Raw genomic sequence first — 17,585 nt, 5'->3', positions numbered from 1 at the left:
GTTTCAGGGAACATGGTCCACCTGACCGATCGTACAAGTCTTCTTCAAAGTATGAGTTGTTCTGCCTCTTAAAGGTTCGAGCAAGAGGAACCCAAAATTCAGTTCAATCCCTAACGGTATATTGTACTCAGACTCAGACTAGCAGCCACATTAAATACAATGAAAGAGCCAAAACAAAAAGAATACGCAAAATTTAAATCATTAGTTTTAACACTGATTGTCTTTATTGCCATTTTGCAGCTTGTGCAACCTGTTCTCATTTTAGGTTTATGGTCCTTGACATGAATCGAAAACTCATGTGTAATCATCATTGAGGCTGTGCCTACAGGTATCCCCTGCTAGTGGAGTAAAAGACCCAAACCAGAATCCTCCTGCTCAGTGATATATGACTACAAGATGCTGCTGATTTGTCATAAAGTAATTGTCAGTAATTACTAAGCCAAAACATTGCAGTCTAGATTCAGGTAATATGGTGCGCTGCACAGATAATTAGAAATTCCCAAGGAGTAAAAGTCACTCTTGATTAGTTCATTCGGGAACACTTGTCACAAAGTTAAAGCTGTTATCAGGAAAAACAATCAATTACCATTATGCAAAAAAGTTGTACTTCCAATAAGAAGCTTATTTGATTCAGAGTTGAACAGCATGTGACAGCATTTGATGTTTGCAGAAAATATTGTTATACAAAAATACATGGCAAAGTTATGTGTGTGTGCAAAATATCCACTAATTTAAGTTGGAATCAGAGACACTGGATCAGATATTGACTCGCATGTAGTTCAGAACTTGTGGTGGCTGTAAACATGACAGGGCTGTCTGCTGTTGATAAAAGTGTGGATTAGGAAGTTATAGTATGGAGATCCAGAAAGATGCTTTTTCTTAGTAATTTTTATTTTTTTAAGCGTATATATTGCAGCAGCAGTGGGTGTGGATGCTGTGTTTGTCACAAGCAGCGAATAGACTAAAGCTCATGCAGAATTGTGGTGCCTAATACCAAAACTTCCTTCATGGTTCAATAACTAACTACAATGGGCATTAACCAGCTGTTCTGTTAGTAAGACAGAGGACACAAACGTGTCCGTTATTGTGAACATGTTTTTTTAGAGATGTACTTCAACTGTCTTTAAGGGGAAAAAATAATGAAACATTGCTCCTTGCCTGAGCTTCCTCTGTTAAAGTGCTTTGGCTAATGGTTTGTAACTGTAAATTGATATTAAATGCACTTGTATGAACATAAAGCCCGTAAATCTGCCAGTCAAAAAACTGCATAGAAATGCCAACTGACCCAGGTCTGATGGAAGTGATTAAACGATAAAGAACTCTCCTTATGTTGTGCTGATGGAGGTATTAGGCCTGGGGGAAGAAGCAAGGAGACCTCAGCAACTTCAATTAGATGCAGACTCGCAACCTGCTACCTTCTAAGCTCATTTACATATCTCCCATCCCATCTCTCATCACCTGTGGCTGCTTTTTAATAGAATGAAATAGAATATGGCTCCCAGTATTCACATAACCGCGTGGTTGCAGCACCAGTCCAGTGCTTCTCATCAAACTGGTTAACGAGCTTAAAAGGATGTACAGCAGCCCTGTTTTCAATTTCCCTTTAGTTGTTTGATGTATTATAATTGGGTTTCAAATTAACTTATCTCCACAATTTATGGTCTTACTTTTGTAAGGTCAGTTTCAACCAAACCACGGTTTTCCCAATGCTAATACAAATGCAAATGGAAAAGTCTGACAATTCAAAGGTTCTCAAAAATCCCACCCCTGGACCATCATCCAGTCTCCTGGATGATGGTCCAGAATTTGTCTTGTGTCATCACTGCTCCATAAGGATTGTTTTTACCTTTCTTATGACACTTCACCCGTTGCCTACTGGTGGTGGTCAGAGGGCCCGGTGGCGCCAGTGTCCGGCAGCCTCGCCTCTGTCAGTGCGCCCCAGGGTGGCTGTGGCTACAATGTAGCTTGCCATCACCAGTGTGTGAATGTGTGAGTGAATGGGTGGATGACTGGATATGTAAAGCGCTTTGGGGTCCTTAGGGACTAGTAAAGCGCTATATACACTCAACAAAAATATAAACGCAACACCTTTGTTACTGCTCCCATTCCCCATGGGATGGACGTAGAGACCTAAAATTCATTCCAGATACACAATATAACCATCCCTCCCAAACAGTGGTCACAAATCAGTCCAAATGTGTGGTAGTGGGCACATCTGCTATATTGAGATAATCCATCCCACCTCACAGGTGTGCCACATCAGGATGCTGATCTGACATCATGAGTAGTGCACAGGTGTACCTCAGACTGCCCACAACAAAAGGCCACCCTGGAATGTGCAGTTTTTTGCGCTATTGGGGGTCTGGGGACCCAGAACCGGTCAGTATCTGGTGTGACCACCATTTGCCTCATGCAGTGCAACACATCGTCGCATGGAGTCTATCAGATTGTCAATTGTGGCGTGTGGAATGTTGGTCCACTCCACTTCAATGGCTGTGCGAGGTTGTTGGATATTCGTGGGAACTGGTACACGCTGTCGTATACGCCGGTCAAGCACATCCCGAACATGCTCAATGGGCGACATGTCCGGTGAGTATGCTGGCCATGCAAGAACTGGGACATTCTCAGCTGCCATCTGCCCTGAACAATGTGAACCATGATTCATCCGTGAAGCGCACACCTCTCCAACGTGCCAGACGCCATCGAATGTGAGCATTTTCCCACACAAGTCTGTTACGGTGACGAGCTGGAGTCAGGTCAAGACCCCGATGAGGACGACGGGCATGCAGTTGAGCGTCCCTGAGACGGTTTCTGACAGTTTGTGCAGAAATTGTTTGGTTGTGCAAACCAATTGTTCCAGCAGCTGTCTGGGTGGCTGGTCTCAGACGATCTTGGAGGTGAACCTGCTGGATGTGGACGTCCTGGGCTGGTGTGGTTACACGAGGTCTGCGGTTGTGAGGCCGGTTGGATGTGCTGCCATATTCTCTGAAACGCCTGTGGAGACGGCTTATGGTTGAGAAATGAACATTCAATGCATGGGCGACAGATCTGGTTGACATTCCTGCTGTCAGCATGCCAATTGCACGCTCCCTCATTGCTTGTGGCATCTGTGGCATTTTGCTGTGAGACAAAACTGCACATTCCAGGGTGGCCTTTTGTTGTGGGCAGTCTGAGGTACACCTGTGCACTACTCATGATGTCAGATCAGCATCCTGATGTGGCACACCTGTGAGGTGGGATGGATTATCTCAATATAGCAGATGTGCCCACTACCACACATTTGGACTGATTTGTGACCACTGTTTGGGAGGGATGGTTATATTGTGTATCTGGAATGAATTTTAGGTCTCTACGTCCATCCCATGGGGAATGGGAGCAGTAACAAAGGTGTTGCGTTTATATTTTTGTTGAGTGTAGATACAGGCCATTTACCATTTACCATCATAGTGGAAGTGGAACTCCATAGTGTTGCAATTTGCTCATTTGCCCAACAATTTAAAGATCCATTGCTTCATGATCCTTTGGAGTTGTTTAGAAAAGGTGTATCCTGGGTAAATCTACAAAAAACGATATTTAGAGCTTCCCAGGTGGTGAAGAGCTACCCCTGTTCAATCATAGGTGAGGGTAGGTACATAGATGGGCTACTAGATCAACAGCTTTGCAAGTACAAGTAAAAAAGTACAGGCTCTGAAATGTGTGAGAAGGGAAAAAGCAGCTCTTTGGAGGAGGTTTCTATTTTTCTACAAAGTGAACTGAACCTTAATGATAAAATAATATCAGTAGATGGGAATAGAATCTTTAGTCTAACATTAATTAAGTGAAGAAACGAGTGCAATTAATTGATTAAAAAGAAGTTAGACTAAAGTTACACTAGCTCCAGTAGATTTTCTTAGTGTACCGGCTGTGATCAGCTGACTTGATGCTCTTTGTGGATGTACACAGCTGAATTCAACCAGATGTGAGCAGATGTTTCTTGAGTTGTCCTGGCTGATTTCATCCTCTACACTGACACTACACTGTTTATGCTGGCTGTTTTCTACATGGTATAAAGTTGGTATGAAGGTGGAATTCAGGGACTGAATCTCTGCTACACTTGATGTAAGCTAGCCGTGACCACGAAACCACAGCCACTGTGCACCAGTCACACACTCTCTTCTTCCTCTCCTCTCCTTCTTTCTTATCTTTCTCCATCGCTCCTCTTCAGTAGGGCTAGCTAGATTATTAAGTACCGCAACCAGAACTTGTGAACACCTGCCCACCCACTCTAACTCCCAAGTATAAATGCTACAGTTGATGCCTGAACCCTATGAACAAGCACTCTGAATGGACAAAAAGGAAATGGGACAAAAACATGCTGTGGAAGAGATCCAGAGATTAATAATAACTAATGATTAAAGGCAGGCAGGTGTATAAACACATGGTGAGTGAAGAAGAAACACCAGCAGCCTACACCTGGTTGCCTGAGAATCACCTGGTCCAGCCCTAACTATATGCTTTAGCAAACAGGAAAGTTTGAAGCTCTGCCTCCCATTCTACTTTTAAATACTCTAGGAACAACAAGTAGGCCTGCAGAGCGAGAGCGAAGTGCTCTAATAGGGTCATATGGTACTACAAGGTCATTAAGATAAGATGGGGCCTGATTATTCAAGATCTTGTATGTGAGGAGCAGGATTTTGAATTCTGGATTTAACAGGAAGCCAAAACAGGAGAAATCTGCTCTCTCTTTCTAGTCCCTGTCAGGACTCTTGCTGCAGCATTTGGGATCAACTGAAGGCTTTTCAGGGAGTTTTTAGGACAATCAGCATGACAATGTGAACGCTGAACATAGAGAAGTGTTTAGTAGTTGAAGAAGTAATTATTTACCCGGGGGGAAGGATACCTACAATTATCAGTCAGGATCTTAATCTTGGAGTGGGAAATCATAAACATTTTTTCTTGAACTCACAAAATGCCGATGTCAGAAGAGTTTGACCGCTATCAGGCTATGATATCTCTATATATCTCGATATCTCGATATGGCCCATCACCTTAGACAATGTTTATACCTCAGTGGTGGTTTTCATACTCAGCTCTGATTCATGGTGAAACCTCAATGATGTACAACTGGTTTCCCAGAAAGATAATTATTCCAAGTCCCATAGTGTAGGCCAATCACTCCGGCTCGATGTCTTTTTATTCTGCCTACTGTGAAAGCAGCCAGGCTTCATCACCTTGAAAGTGCAAAATAAATACAAAGATGTTACCCACTTGTCTTCAAACTAAAAGCAAAAGGTCCTGCTTCTTGTGTGCCATCAGTGCTTTGATGGAAAAGATGAGAGAGGCAGGATGTCTGTGTGCATTTTAATGCATCTCAACTGCTGTTTTTCTTCATTTTGCAGCATGGATGCAAATTAAGCACCTAAGATGACACATCTAAATACAACTGTTTATATTTGCATGCACATATAGTGTGTGAAAATTTTTATGACAAAGTGCGGCACTCTCCTATGGGAGATGCTGAGAGGTGATGGCTCATGGCCAGCAAATTTACAAGGAAAATGTAACCGATTCAACCAGCATGTCAAGTAATTAATCCTTTGTTTTTATGATGTTGTAATGTAAATGTTTTTATTTCTTTCTGTCTTTGCTTTTTCTTTTAAAGACGCCAAACGCAGAGCATATGAAAGCCTTCCCATACTAATCCAGTCTTGAGAGGCTGACGGGGAGCAGTAAGAAGGAGCTGAATCAACATTTGGTTGCATTATTTTGTCGATGAATTTTAAATAAGATGCTGAACTACAGAAGAAGCTCTGTTTTTGATGTCTTAATTTCACTGTTGTGCTCTGCCTTATTCATTTTTACCCAGTGAACAATAACCAGATATGTGAGACATTACATTTTCGGTATGATAATAAGATCCTTTATATGATTTCTGACAAGCCAGCCGTGGTTATATTAAGACTTTTATGACGATATCTCTGTGATAAAAGATACAAAGCCTCTGCTGAATTAAATATCTGACTGATATGAGCGAATTATGCATTTCTGATGTCTGGACCATTTTTTGCAACTTCCATCATTCTTTAATATCCCTTGAAAATCTAAAAATAATAATAATAATAAAAAAACATTTCTGAAATTCAGCTGCTCCACAAGCTAGTTTGGATAGGCTTTGTTAAGCTGCCCACTCCACCGATGTTGTGTGTTTGTGCGAAGCGGCTGCACAAATAGATGGAGCCAATGATATGCGGATGAACTTTTATTTTGAGCATATGAAGTCTGGGGCAGTACCACAGATGTATTGAACAGGAAGCCACAGCTTTATTATTCTCAAGACAAGTACTCCGTGGAATCTCTGAACTCGCACCACCTGTTTTCAGTCCTTTGAAATGTACACGTCTTTTTTCCACTGAATGCTGAAAGCAGCGACTCGATTTCTCTATCTTTATTCATGAGTGTGCAACCACAGGCGCCGGTTACTTGACAGACCTCGTTTATAAAGCATAATCGAGACCAAGCATAACACAAAAGTAATTTTCATTATTTTTTTATTACAAGTGTGAATTTCAGTCATGTATATTTGCAGAAGGTACACAGAGTCATGAGTACTCTATATGTATCAAATGTATGTATATAAATATGTATTCAGCTTGTCCATCAAATCCCCCCAAAATCCCTCTGTTCATCTGGATGTTTTTAGTCGGACAAAATGAACGAAACTATCACCACCAATCAAACACTATTTCATGTGTCAGTTTAGAAGAAATGCACAATGTAGAGACTGAAAGGATCAGTTCACCCGTGTTACGTCATGAAGTACAGAGTCCTCATAAAGGGCAGCGTTCAGGTTTCATCTCTTAAGGTGGTTTCTTTTAAAACCTGAGGATCGGTGACAATCCGAAGCCCAAACTTCATGTGGCCTTCAGATTAGCTCAAGAACCATAGAGAGCTTCATGGGAAGGGTTCAAATGATAGAAAAAGATAAGAACTGCTCTGGACATACACTCTATTGCCAGTGATATCTCAGTCTTAATCCATAGGGTTTAATGTGAAGTTGGCACAACGTTGTAGCTATAAGAGCTTCTACTCTTCTGGGAAGGCTTTCCACAGGGAATGTGTTTATGGGAATTTCTGGCCATTCTTCGGAAGCACATTTGTGGAGTCAGACAATGATGCTGGAGGAGAAGGCCTGGCTCACAGTCTCTGCTCTAATTCAAAAAGATGTTGTGTCGGGCTGAGGTCAGGACTGTGTGCAGGCCAGTCGAGGTATTTCTGAAGCATTAGGACTTCCTTTCACTGGAACTGAGGGTCTGAGTCCAACGCCCGAAAAACAGCCCCACATCAAAAGTACTGGCAGCTGCCAAATTCAGACTCTATCAGACTGACAGATGGAGATCTGTGATTCATCACTCCAGAGAACATATCTCCATTGCTCTAAAGTCCACTGGTATTTTACACCATTGTGTTTGCATTGCACTTGGTAATGTAAGGCGTGGAGACCATTGCTCGGAAACCTAATCCATGAAGCTCTCTGTGGCCTGTTCTCGAGCTAATCTGAAGCCCACGTGATGTTTGGAGGTCTGTAGTGACTGACCCTGCAGAAAGGTTTGACCTCTGTGCACTATGCTCAGCGTCCACTGATCCTGCTCTGCGATCTTACAGGGCCTAGCACTTTGTGGCTGAGTTGATGTGATTCCCGATTGCTTCCACTTTGTCATAATCCCACTAACATTTGGCTGCGGAATATTTAGTACTGAGGAAATTTCACGACTGGACTTGTTGCACAGGTGGCATCCTACCATGGTACCACACTGGAATACACTGAGCTCCTGAGGGTGACCCACAAATGTAGAAGCAGTCTGCACGCACAGGTGGTGAACTTTATACACTCGTGGTGGTTTGAACATCTAAAATCATTTTTTTGGATGGGTGAGTAAATACTTTTGGCAATATAGTGAATATTAAGTGTAAACATACTGTAAAATGTGACACAATCAGGCTGTGAGTCACCAGTTGGCACCAGTATGTAATTTCTATTATAAGAAGTTGCTTACTGCCCCTGCTTTAGGATCACTTTAACCTTTTCAGCATTGTTTAGGCACAGTAAATAATGTCTTTTTCAGCTTGTTGCTAATTTTGGGGCTAGTATCGATCGTCGATACTTCAGGCTTTGATCCACCCGCCTCTGAACACGTGTCCACTAAGCTCAGTTGGATGCAGTGTTAGAAAGAGAGCCTGCACTAACTGGTCTCAAGTGTGACCTATTTGATTTTTTGCCAACAGGAGAGGTTGTCTCTGTTCATATCAAATCCAAAAATGAGATGCAAGGACTCTGAGGACTTTCTATTAGCTGATTAAAAAGATGCAACTTCCTGGGTTAGCCAAAGTGCACTATCCCGAGCAAATAACCGAGCTATTAATGGTCTTATGGTTCACACCCAAGAGAGCCAGCCTAACTCGCTTATCATAGCAACAGGATATTTCAAGATTAAAATCAGAATAATCATTGCCTTTAGTTGGGTCTTTTATTGGTACTATTTTTGAGAAAATAACATACTATTAATATCCAGACTTTGCTTTTCCTGATCAGTTTCTGTGAGGTGGTGGGATGATTATACTGCATACACTGGATACATAGCTGTGCTTCTTCAACTCACAGGCTTCTTCTTCTGCTTGCTGTACATCTTGACATGGCTTCCATTTACAATGGAGCTGTTGCATATTTTTAGCAGCATGTTTAGAGCTGCAGTACATCCAGTTGAATCCTAATTAGTGCACCGGTGGCCTGGTGCCATGTGTCAAAGTCACGTCCCCATGGACAGACTGCTATGAGATGATCAGTGCTTTTCAATTCACCTGCTACAGTTTTAATATTGTTGCTAACTGGTGTATCATGTATGAAACAAACAGCATTTTAATATTTGTGAAGATTTTACCTGTCATATGGACTCCATGAAACTGTGGATACAAAAACAGACCGAACAACAGATGTCCAAACGTCATAATACACGCAGAAACATACTGGCCAGCTTCTGGTTAGGCATACTGGGACTTTTCTGCCTTAGCTAGATAACATAAAAGGTCACTGAGGAAATATGATTTTGTTTTTTGTCATTTGGGTGGACTGACCCTTTGAAGCCATAAACTTGGCCATAACTCAGTCTGGATGGACCCGTGGGCTGGTGGCCCAGCTGCACTGCATAGCATTGGACAAAGCAGCTTTGCTGTGGTGCCAAACAGGTGTGCTGAGCCAGGCTGACATTTTATTCAACTCCTGGATTAGCTGGCCAGCACAGTGTTCAAGTTGGACTTGGCTTTTACAGGACATTGGTTTCCAAGACTTGACTTTATCACCTGGCTGTAAGCCAACGAGGGCTCAGCACCTGGTTCTGGCAGGGACCCCTGGCTAATTCACTCTCAGAGTGTAGTGTCATCTTCTGTGACCTCTGCTGACTCAACCGAGCTTCTGTATGTATTACAATGACTCGCACTAAGATGCTGGATGGGGAGCAAATTACTCTGTGTGGATTTGTGCAGTCCATTTTCGACCTGCTCCGAGAGCAGCAAAGACTGCCTGATGGGGTGAAGTCTAAATACAAAGCACTGTGTCAATAAGTGATCATATTGGATGTTTGCGTGCTTTGATCGAGCCACTGTGTTTAAGAGGCCTTTCACAGGCGTGTGCACAGTGCCATCTAGTGCCGGAAAGTGAAATGTGTGATGGATGAATACACATGCAGAAGGAAACATGTGGCCTAACTTGCCAAAGACACAAATGGCCTGTAAATGGTAAATGGCCTGTATTTATATAGCGCTTTACTAGTCCCTAAGGACCCCAAATCGCTTTACATATCCAGTCATCCACCCATTCACACACACATTCACACACTGGTGATGGCAAGCTACATAGCGTCACTTTGTGTTGAAAATGCTCAGGGAGCAGGTAAAAGATACAAATCAGTTTTTACTTTTCTTTAATTATATTTTTGGTGCTTTTTAGGATCCAACTGAATCTAAATTTAGTCCTAATCATATCTCAGCTAAACCTTCAGGGCAACATCAAAACAGATAAAAATAAATGCGCTGCCATAAGAGCCAATCGTGTTGAGCTTCATCACTCAGTTTGATTTTTGGGGCACCAAATAATTCATGTCTGACCTGCGAGTTGTATCCCCCACCTTTTGTTCTGCATTACTGAGAAGCAGCTCATAATCTTCAGTGCGTCACTTTGCAGTGGTAATTTTAACCCAATTCAAAAAGGAAAAGTGGCAGAAGGATGAGTCACGGAGGCCGCGCCGCCTGTCTGACCCGCTGGTCGTTTCATCTGGCTTGTTTCTGCTCACAGCAGATGAAAGCTATGAACATCAGCACAGCGATATTCTTCTCATCCTCTCCTCTCCTCTTTTTTTTTTTTTTGGCATCCACAGAGAGCTGCAGTGCTTGTCTGAAGCACGTTGTCATGGAGCAATGCAAACTGCACACAAGGACAAAATTGCGTTGTTGTATTTTTCTGTTTGTCGTCTACATCTTTAAATCAGTTATGTTGTTTATGAGTCCGTAGACACGCAGGCAGTACTGCTTGTTGCGTGGGTGCACAGTGGTGGTAGCTGGATTTCAAAACTGCACAACTTATGCAGGAGTGATAGCCACAGGGGTGAGAGCATATTATGGAATAAAACAGCTGATTTTGGAACCTGAAACAGTAACTATTAAAGCCACTGCTGCAGCGATATTAATACAAATATGCAATTTTCTCTACACTAGTCGCTAGAGCCAATGTCACTGAGGTGAAATGGACATAACTGCTTTTGCTAGTCCAATTTCTGAAGACTAACACATCACTGCAGGCTTTAATAGACCTGCCTACAAAAATTCTTAATTCTAATTGGATGGATGTAGTTGATAAACTTTCATTTAGCAGGACTATTATCATGGAGGTGAAGACAGCAACAAGAAGAGACGGCTCAATGGTTTAACTGGTGAGTTTTCTGAAAACCAAATAAAAGACAAACTAAAAATAAGACCTTGAGAGCACAGGCGTGTTAGCTGTAATTTACTACATATGGGTCTGTAGAGACATAGCTGTAAAGGAATGTCATCATTTGTATGTTATGTGGTGTATTCATGTAGCATTATCTGCTGGTTGCAAGGCTCATTAGAAGCCCATGACAGGGTGCGAGGAGAGGAGCTGTGGTCCTGAACGGGGGACGTCAGGAGTGCAGGACCACAGTCCCTGTGGACTGTGATGTTTGCAGAAAACACTGTGATCTATAATGAGAGTAGGAAGCAGGTGGCAGAGGACTTGGTGAAGTGGAGGTATGTTCTGGAGAGAAGAGGAACAAAAGTTATAACTGTGAAGAATAAGAATCAGTTGGGACTTCTGGTAAAAAAACGCAAAATTTCAGGGCGCTGGCAAGACCGACTATCGGCCATGTATAACATAAAATGTGCTTAGGAAGGCTCATTCTATTGGTAACTGTTTGAACCGTCCACTCCACAGTGAGTTTGACTTGTTGCCCTCTGGCCGCTGTTTTAGAGAACCTGTGAGGAAAAGCAGAACTCCAGGTTTCTTTTATCCCTACTGCAACCCGTCTCCTTAATGGCAAATGGCTGTCTTGTGGCTTTTTATTACTATTATTGTTATTTTTATTATTAATATTATTGTTTTGTTTACTCTTATTGTTGCCTTGAAGCAAAACTATTTTCCCTTTCTTGTGCACACACAATTAGAATAAGAATTAAAATTGAATCAGTAAAAAAAGATAGAACACTTGTCTGAATGAGCGATGAGAGGGAGACAGATGTAGTGAAGGCTTGTTCGCTTGTTTTTTCTTTATTGTTTGTTTTTTAAAGATGTGGGTAATTTGTAATGAAAATTTTTAAACAGTTCAACAAAGATGACCAAACACACACATTGTTTTTTATTATTATTTTATTTTACTGTCATTTAATCAGGAAGATACGATTAAGATTAAAAACCTCTTTTTCAAGAGAGACCAGGCCAAGATACCCGTGCAGTATTTCAAAAGTGTGTTTTCTGGCTAATGTGTAATTTCCAAATTTCCCAAGGAGAGAAAAAAATGTTCATGCATAACATACAGCGATGAAGAAAGATGAAGGAAAGGTGAGGACAGTTCACAACGTATAAAATAAAAACTTAAAGCTTGCATGTATTGGCTTACTTCATGTTAGAGTTTCTAAATCAGGTATTGGAGTTATACATGAAATGAGCTAACCCTGACAATGCCAAGTATGCTAACTGTGCTACTGAGTACATTCATTGCGTGGCAGTGTGATGCAGGCTAAACTGGTTAGTTTATAATACTGTGCTGAGGTATTATAAACTAACCAGTGATCACGGTGATCTTGGATTGGTGGAGAGCGGACTGTAAGGCTACATCACAGGCAGCACATGTCAGTTTACATTTAAAATCATGCTGCTGATTAGATTCACTCACTGAACCTTTTACACCATCTTTATAGTGTCTAGAGGATGGAAATCAGCCGTGACAGCTCGTTAAACGTCTGCTTACATTCAGTTGGCTAAATCCTCAAAGAGCTGTGAATACCAGCGCAGGTCAGCTGATGGCAGCCTGGACATAACAAAACGAGTTATTGTGCCACCATAAAAGTCACGTTTCTGCCATTTCAGTCTCCCTCTTTTTACGCATACTTGTTGATCGTATTGCCGTAATTGTGTGAAGTGAGTTGTATCCAGTCAGCTGTTTTTCTGTTTCCTTTTAACCGACTATGATGTGGTTCCAGCTCCTGCTGCTGATCTTTCTCAGGCTGCCAGTGTGCCGTCTGTTATCCGTCACAAGTCCTCCATTTTTTAGCTTTTTGGCAGATAAAAGCTTTGAGGTTTCTGCTATTTTGATTTGGCCGGCTTTGTACAGACAACAGCGGTTGACCTCTTCTTTGAGCTTGCTTCACTCATCTTGGCCACTTTTCTACTTGCTTTTAGCTAACCTGCTTCAAAGTAGTTTATCAAAGTAAATCACTTTGAAGTTGAGATAGATGTGCCAAACATAGAAACTACACCTACTCTTCGTTAGAGTAATTTTTGGGGCATTTATTTGATTTATAGTTTGACCCACCAAGTTTTAAGGCCACTGTTGACACCTAACTGGATCATTGGACATTAAATGTTCAATCTGGCAATAAATAAATAAAAAATAGCACCTTGTAGTCTGAAAAGCCTGTTTGCTTTTACCTTCTGCTTTTACAGGAATGTAGAAATGTATTTTCCTTGTGACACATCAGCCTTTGGAGAACGAGGTCAGGGCTTTTCTCATGTGTAGCATCTCAGAGTGAGTGAGACGTCAGACGAGTCTCAGGAGTGGAACTATACCTCTTGATTTATGCACCGTGTGGATGAGGCGTGTAACACACGCTTGTTTGCGGTGAATTTTCCAAATAGTATCTCTGTTTTCGCTCGGACATCAGACAGTCTTTGTACTTGGTAGCTGACAGCGCTAACATCAATTTACAGTTAGAAAACCTTTTAATATTTAATAACCAGCAACTGTCTTTACTTGATATCTAGTCTTGTTTGGAAAAAACATTTCCACAGTGAAAGTTGTACTGCTATCAGAGATATAACCTCCCCCGTCTGCTGGGTATCCTTCTAAAACACTGCCCACATGTCCTTCTTGGATTCGAAGGAAAGTAAAATTATTTCAATAGTTTTCTTACTGGGACCATTTTGGATCGTGGAAATCTTCTGTGAAACATCGCTGTCTGGTAAAGTCTGCAGTATGAACACTCCTTGTGACATCACTGTTGAGTTCTGAACGTCACCCATCAGACTTTCAAACCCAAGACTTCAACAGGAAACTTCAGCTTGGTATTAAGCTACTTTCCAAGTTTCTTAGAAGATTTTCAAGCTTCTGCTGCTGAGAAGAAGCACGCTACAAGCTTTTCAGAAGTCTTTAAAGCCAGCAGGAGGTTAGTGTTTGACTCTAAAAAAGATTTGAGATGAAGTACTCTTCCACCAAAGTCAAAATACATGCATCAGACTGGTTTGGAACAGGTCGTGTTGTCTGTGGCTTTTGTAAAATGAGACATAAAAGACTAATAATCACGGTCACTGGTAAATCTGAGCATAGCCGTGGTTCTGAGAACATGAGGAAAAAAAGCAGTGTGCGTGGCAGGTGGGAGAGAAGACGGCCACTGAGATAAAATCACATGAAATAAGTGACTTTGCAGAATTGTACAGGAAGTGACGGAAGCTCAAATGCTCACTGATGACTGCGTCTTTGACCACAGAGGCTCTTAGATATAAATATCCCTCTGAGATGTTGACATAGATTTTCCTCAGGTCATGGTCCATTTCAGTTATTTGCTATGCTGGGCTCATTGAAGCATGTGTTCTGTGCGAGCACTGCAAACGGCTAACATGCCATGGCTTTAGCTGAAGCAATTAACCTTGCTGCTGTCTTTTGACATGTGACCCAGCATGTCACGAGATGTGCACGCTCAGTTTCATAATATCCAGTGGACCCTAGGAGCTAACGCTGCCTACCCAAGGCATATATTTTCTAAGTTTCCTATAACTGCAGCATAAGCTGAAGGCACGCATACTCAGTTTTCCCCTGTTTAGACAACCATGATGAACTCCCGGTCCGTAAGCACTCAGTCAGTGGAAGTGACAGACTGCGGGGAGTGACACATTGCTACGAAAAGCCTATTAAATAACATAAAAACAGCAAGTTCAAACCAGATCAGCAGCCTACGGGTGGTGTGGCAGGACGGCTGCACTCATCACTGTCTGGGAGCCGAGGTGTCTCGACAAGGTGCACGTTTCACTGACGCGGGGCTGAGGCAGACATGACAGAACCACATCTCCCCCTGTTGAGGGAAAAGTATACTGCTTGTCAAAACTCTGTGTGCGATGCCACACACTTTGGCTGATGCAGGTGGAGCTGGATGGTTGTTGTGTTTGGGTCACAGAAACAAACCCAGTGAGATAAGTCACACACTTACTGACATCGTAGTTAGGTGAATGCAATCAAATACAACATGTCAGCCGTCAATCGTGCTTTAAATAAAGTTTCATTTACACTTAGCTGAAAGAGGAGCTTTTACTTTGTTGATTAGTGAGGTTGTAGTAGGTGGGGATGGAAAAATACTGAATTACAAGAAATAGTATTTGTGGTATTTAGCTTTCCTCTCATGTGTTTATTGGGTATAAACAGAGTTCATGGAAATGCATTTACTTGTTTAAAGAAGTGGTTTAGACAAGGATATTTACAATAATGTAATAACGCATGTGTATATTCTCATATGGGCTACCTAATTAAACACTCATTCACTCAGGTGAGTTGTCTACTCGTTGATGGATAGACTAGAATAGAAACAGCGTATTTGGCTATTTTAAATTGAGATCAGCAGGGAGATAGAACGCTGTGAGAATCATGGACTGACTCGTCTGCTAACATACAAAGCACCACTGCACATGACTGAAGGTGACACTACGGTCCAGTTCCACTGCACTTCCACAGACTCAATGTGCTGCAAAAATCAGATATGCAGCCGATTAAGCCAACAACAGGTTCCTGCCAAGAACACAGTGGGTATCTCCAATGCTCATTTTCCATAGGATTTGGTTAATCCTTTAGGATCTATTTCTTATGTAAAGAACAATGACAGCTTGAAATTCTGCATTTGCATCAGATGAAGTGACCTTTGAGCAGAAGAGTTTGAGGCCCATCATTGTTGGAGTAGAATTAGCCCTGCAGATTCTTCTCATATGCAATAAGCATCTCGTGGACATATCAAAAACACTTGCCTGCTGTCTCATTGTGTCTGTTTCTGTCATCCAGGGACTCACTTTGAATTCTTTTGGACTTCAATGCAAATTAAAAAATTACACTAAAGGGGGGCCTGGTGTGTGGCAATGTGAAGCCAACCGTGTGTCATGATGTGACAAGTTGGAAAGTGGGATTTGGCCTGTCAGTTTTGACACATGAAATAACTCATTCAACCTGTGCAAGTAGGTTCTGGTCAGCTGACACGGAGCTGCTTTACTTTCAGAGTGTCAAATTTAAATTGAGAAAAGGCAAAAAAAAAAAAAAAATAGTATATCGCAATTATACAATGCAAGAAAAACATAAATTGTGACAAAACAATCACATTTTGTGGCTGCTATTAAACGCAACAGTGGATTCTGCAGCGCATGTTCTCACAAGTATAAATTTACAGCCTATTCACGAACCCAAATCAGACTGCCTGCACCTCTGATGGGGATTTTAATGAAACATTGTCTGTTTGCATTGTTTACACCACCAGTCACGTCCCGACGGGAAACAAAAGCAGGCTGAATAAAGTGCTTCAAATGAAAGACGCGTGTGTGTGTGTGTGTGTGTGTGTGTGTGTGTGTGTGTGTGTGTGTCCTGGAACAGTGACAGGAATTAATGGCAGAAGCCTCTGAGGAATTCCAAGTTCATCAGTCGGTGTTCTGTGCAGTCCAGTAATCTACTGAGTAAGTCTGTTGAGCTCCAGATTTAACTCGCCGAGTTTCATTTGAAGACCATTAAGATAAGCCTGCTTCGAGCCTCGGTACTGTATGCTAATGTTCTTGGGTGGAGGTCAAAACCTAAGACAGACTAAGCGTGGTCTGTATAACCTACACATACATGTGATTACACACTGAGTGCTGCGTGTCCGTGTCATAAGACGCTTCATGCATGTGCATCATACGTGTACTTGTGCTCACACACACGTTTATGCAAATCAGCCCGTGGTGACACAATAGCGGCGCTGCTTCGCATTCGTAGCCAATTGCAAATTCTCCTGCAAGCTATATTTTATTGTCAGCTCCTATTTGTGCTAAGGCCAGGGGACAAATATGCCCTTTGCAGTCAAAACAAAAGATCCTTCAGAGCCAAAACAAAAGATGCAGAGAAAACCTCAGCTATGAATTAAGGAGTGATCAGCAGAATGCAAATGTTCGGCTGATACAGTGTGCTTAGGCTGCATTTCCATATCAAACAACATGATCAATTCTTTAACCTTGTCTGAATGCTAAATTTGTTGTGTGCGTATCTGCAATAGTTTAATCTGATGAAAATGTGAAGGGAGCTCAGTGGAAGCAAATCATTTATTAAACACGTGTACGGTTCACAGTTTGTGCGCAGTTACGTGCGTATTCCTGAATACGTCTACAACGCTTTTGCTATGAATCTTTCATGTGCAGGAGCTATTGTGTCAGTGATCTGTGGAACAAAACATGTGTAAAAATGTGCAAACAAACTCCAGAGACTGAGCGTGTGAGTGTGCGTGCGTGAGGAGTATTGACTGCCGCCTTTCAACATAACAAGGTTAGGCACAAAGATGCCACTCCCTCCTCTTCAGCAGCAGTGAGCCGTGCTTTCCCGCTGGGACTCCCCCCTCTTTAATCAAATCAAGCATTTCCAATAGCAATTAATATTAGAGCATGCAAATTGCCCAGGAGAACAGCGTTCCCTCGATGGACTCCCAGGCTTCAGCTCTATCTGTCCTCTCTGTGCCCCCTGTCCTCAGGGGACAGTGGAAGTGGAAGGCTGTCTTGTTAGCTGTGGCCTTCTTTGTAGCTTTGCTTTCACCATAAATAGAAGCTGCACGGT

At 42.1% G+C, this 17,585-nt stretch overlaps 1 pseudogene; it reads right to left on the bottom strand.

Moving 5' to 3' along the window:
• Positions 1–2,380: 2,380 nt before the first annotated feature.
• Positions 2,381–8,714, bottom strand: LOC146631275 (uncharacterized; annotated as a pseudogene).
• Between the last annotated feature and the right edge of the window lie 8,871 nt (positions 8,715–17,585).

Source organism: Diplotaxodon limnothrissa, linkage group LG6 (assembly GCF_057381915.1).
Source record: "Diplotaxodon limnothrissa isolate DT_005_m linkage group LG6, D_limnothrissa_male_GT1.1, whole genome shotgun sequence".
Lineage (NCBI taxonomy): Eukaryota > Metazoa > Chordata > Actinopteri > Cichliformes > Cichlidae > Diplotaxodon > Diplotaxodon limnothrissa.
This window is presented reverse-complemented; position numbering and strand designations above follow the sequence as displayed.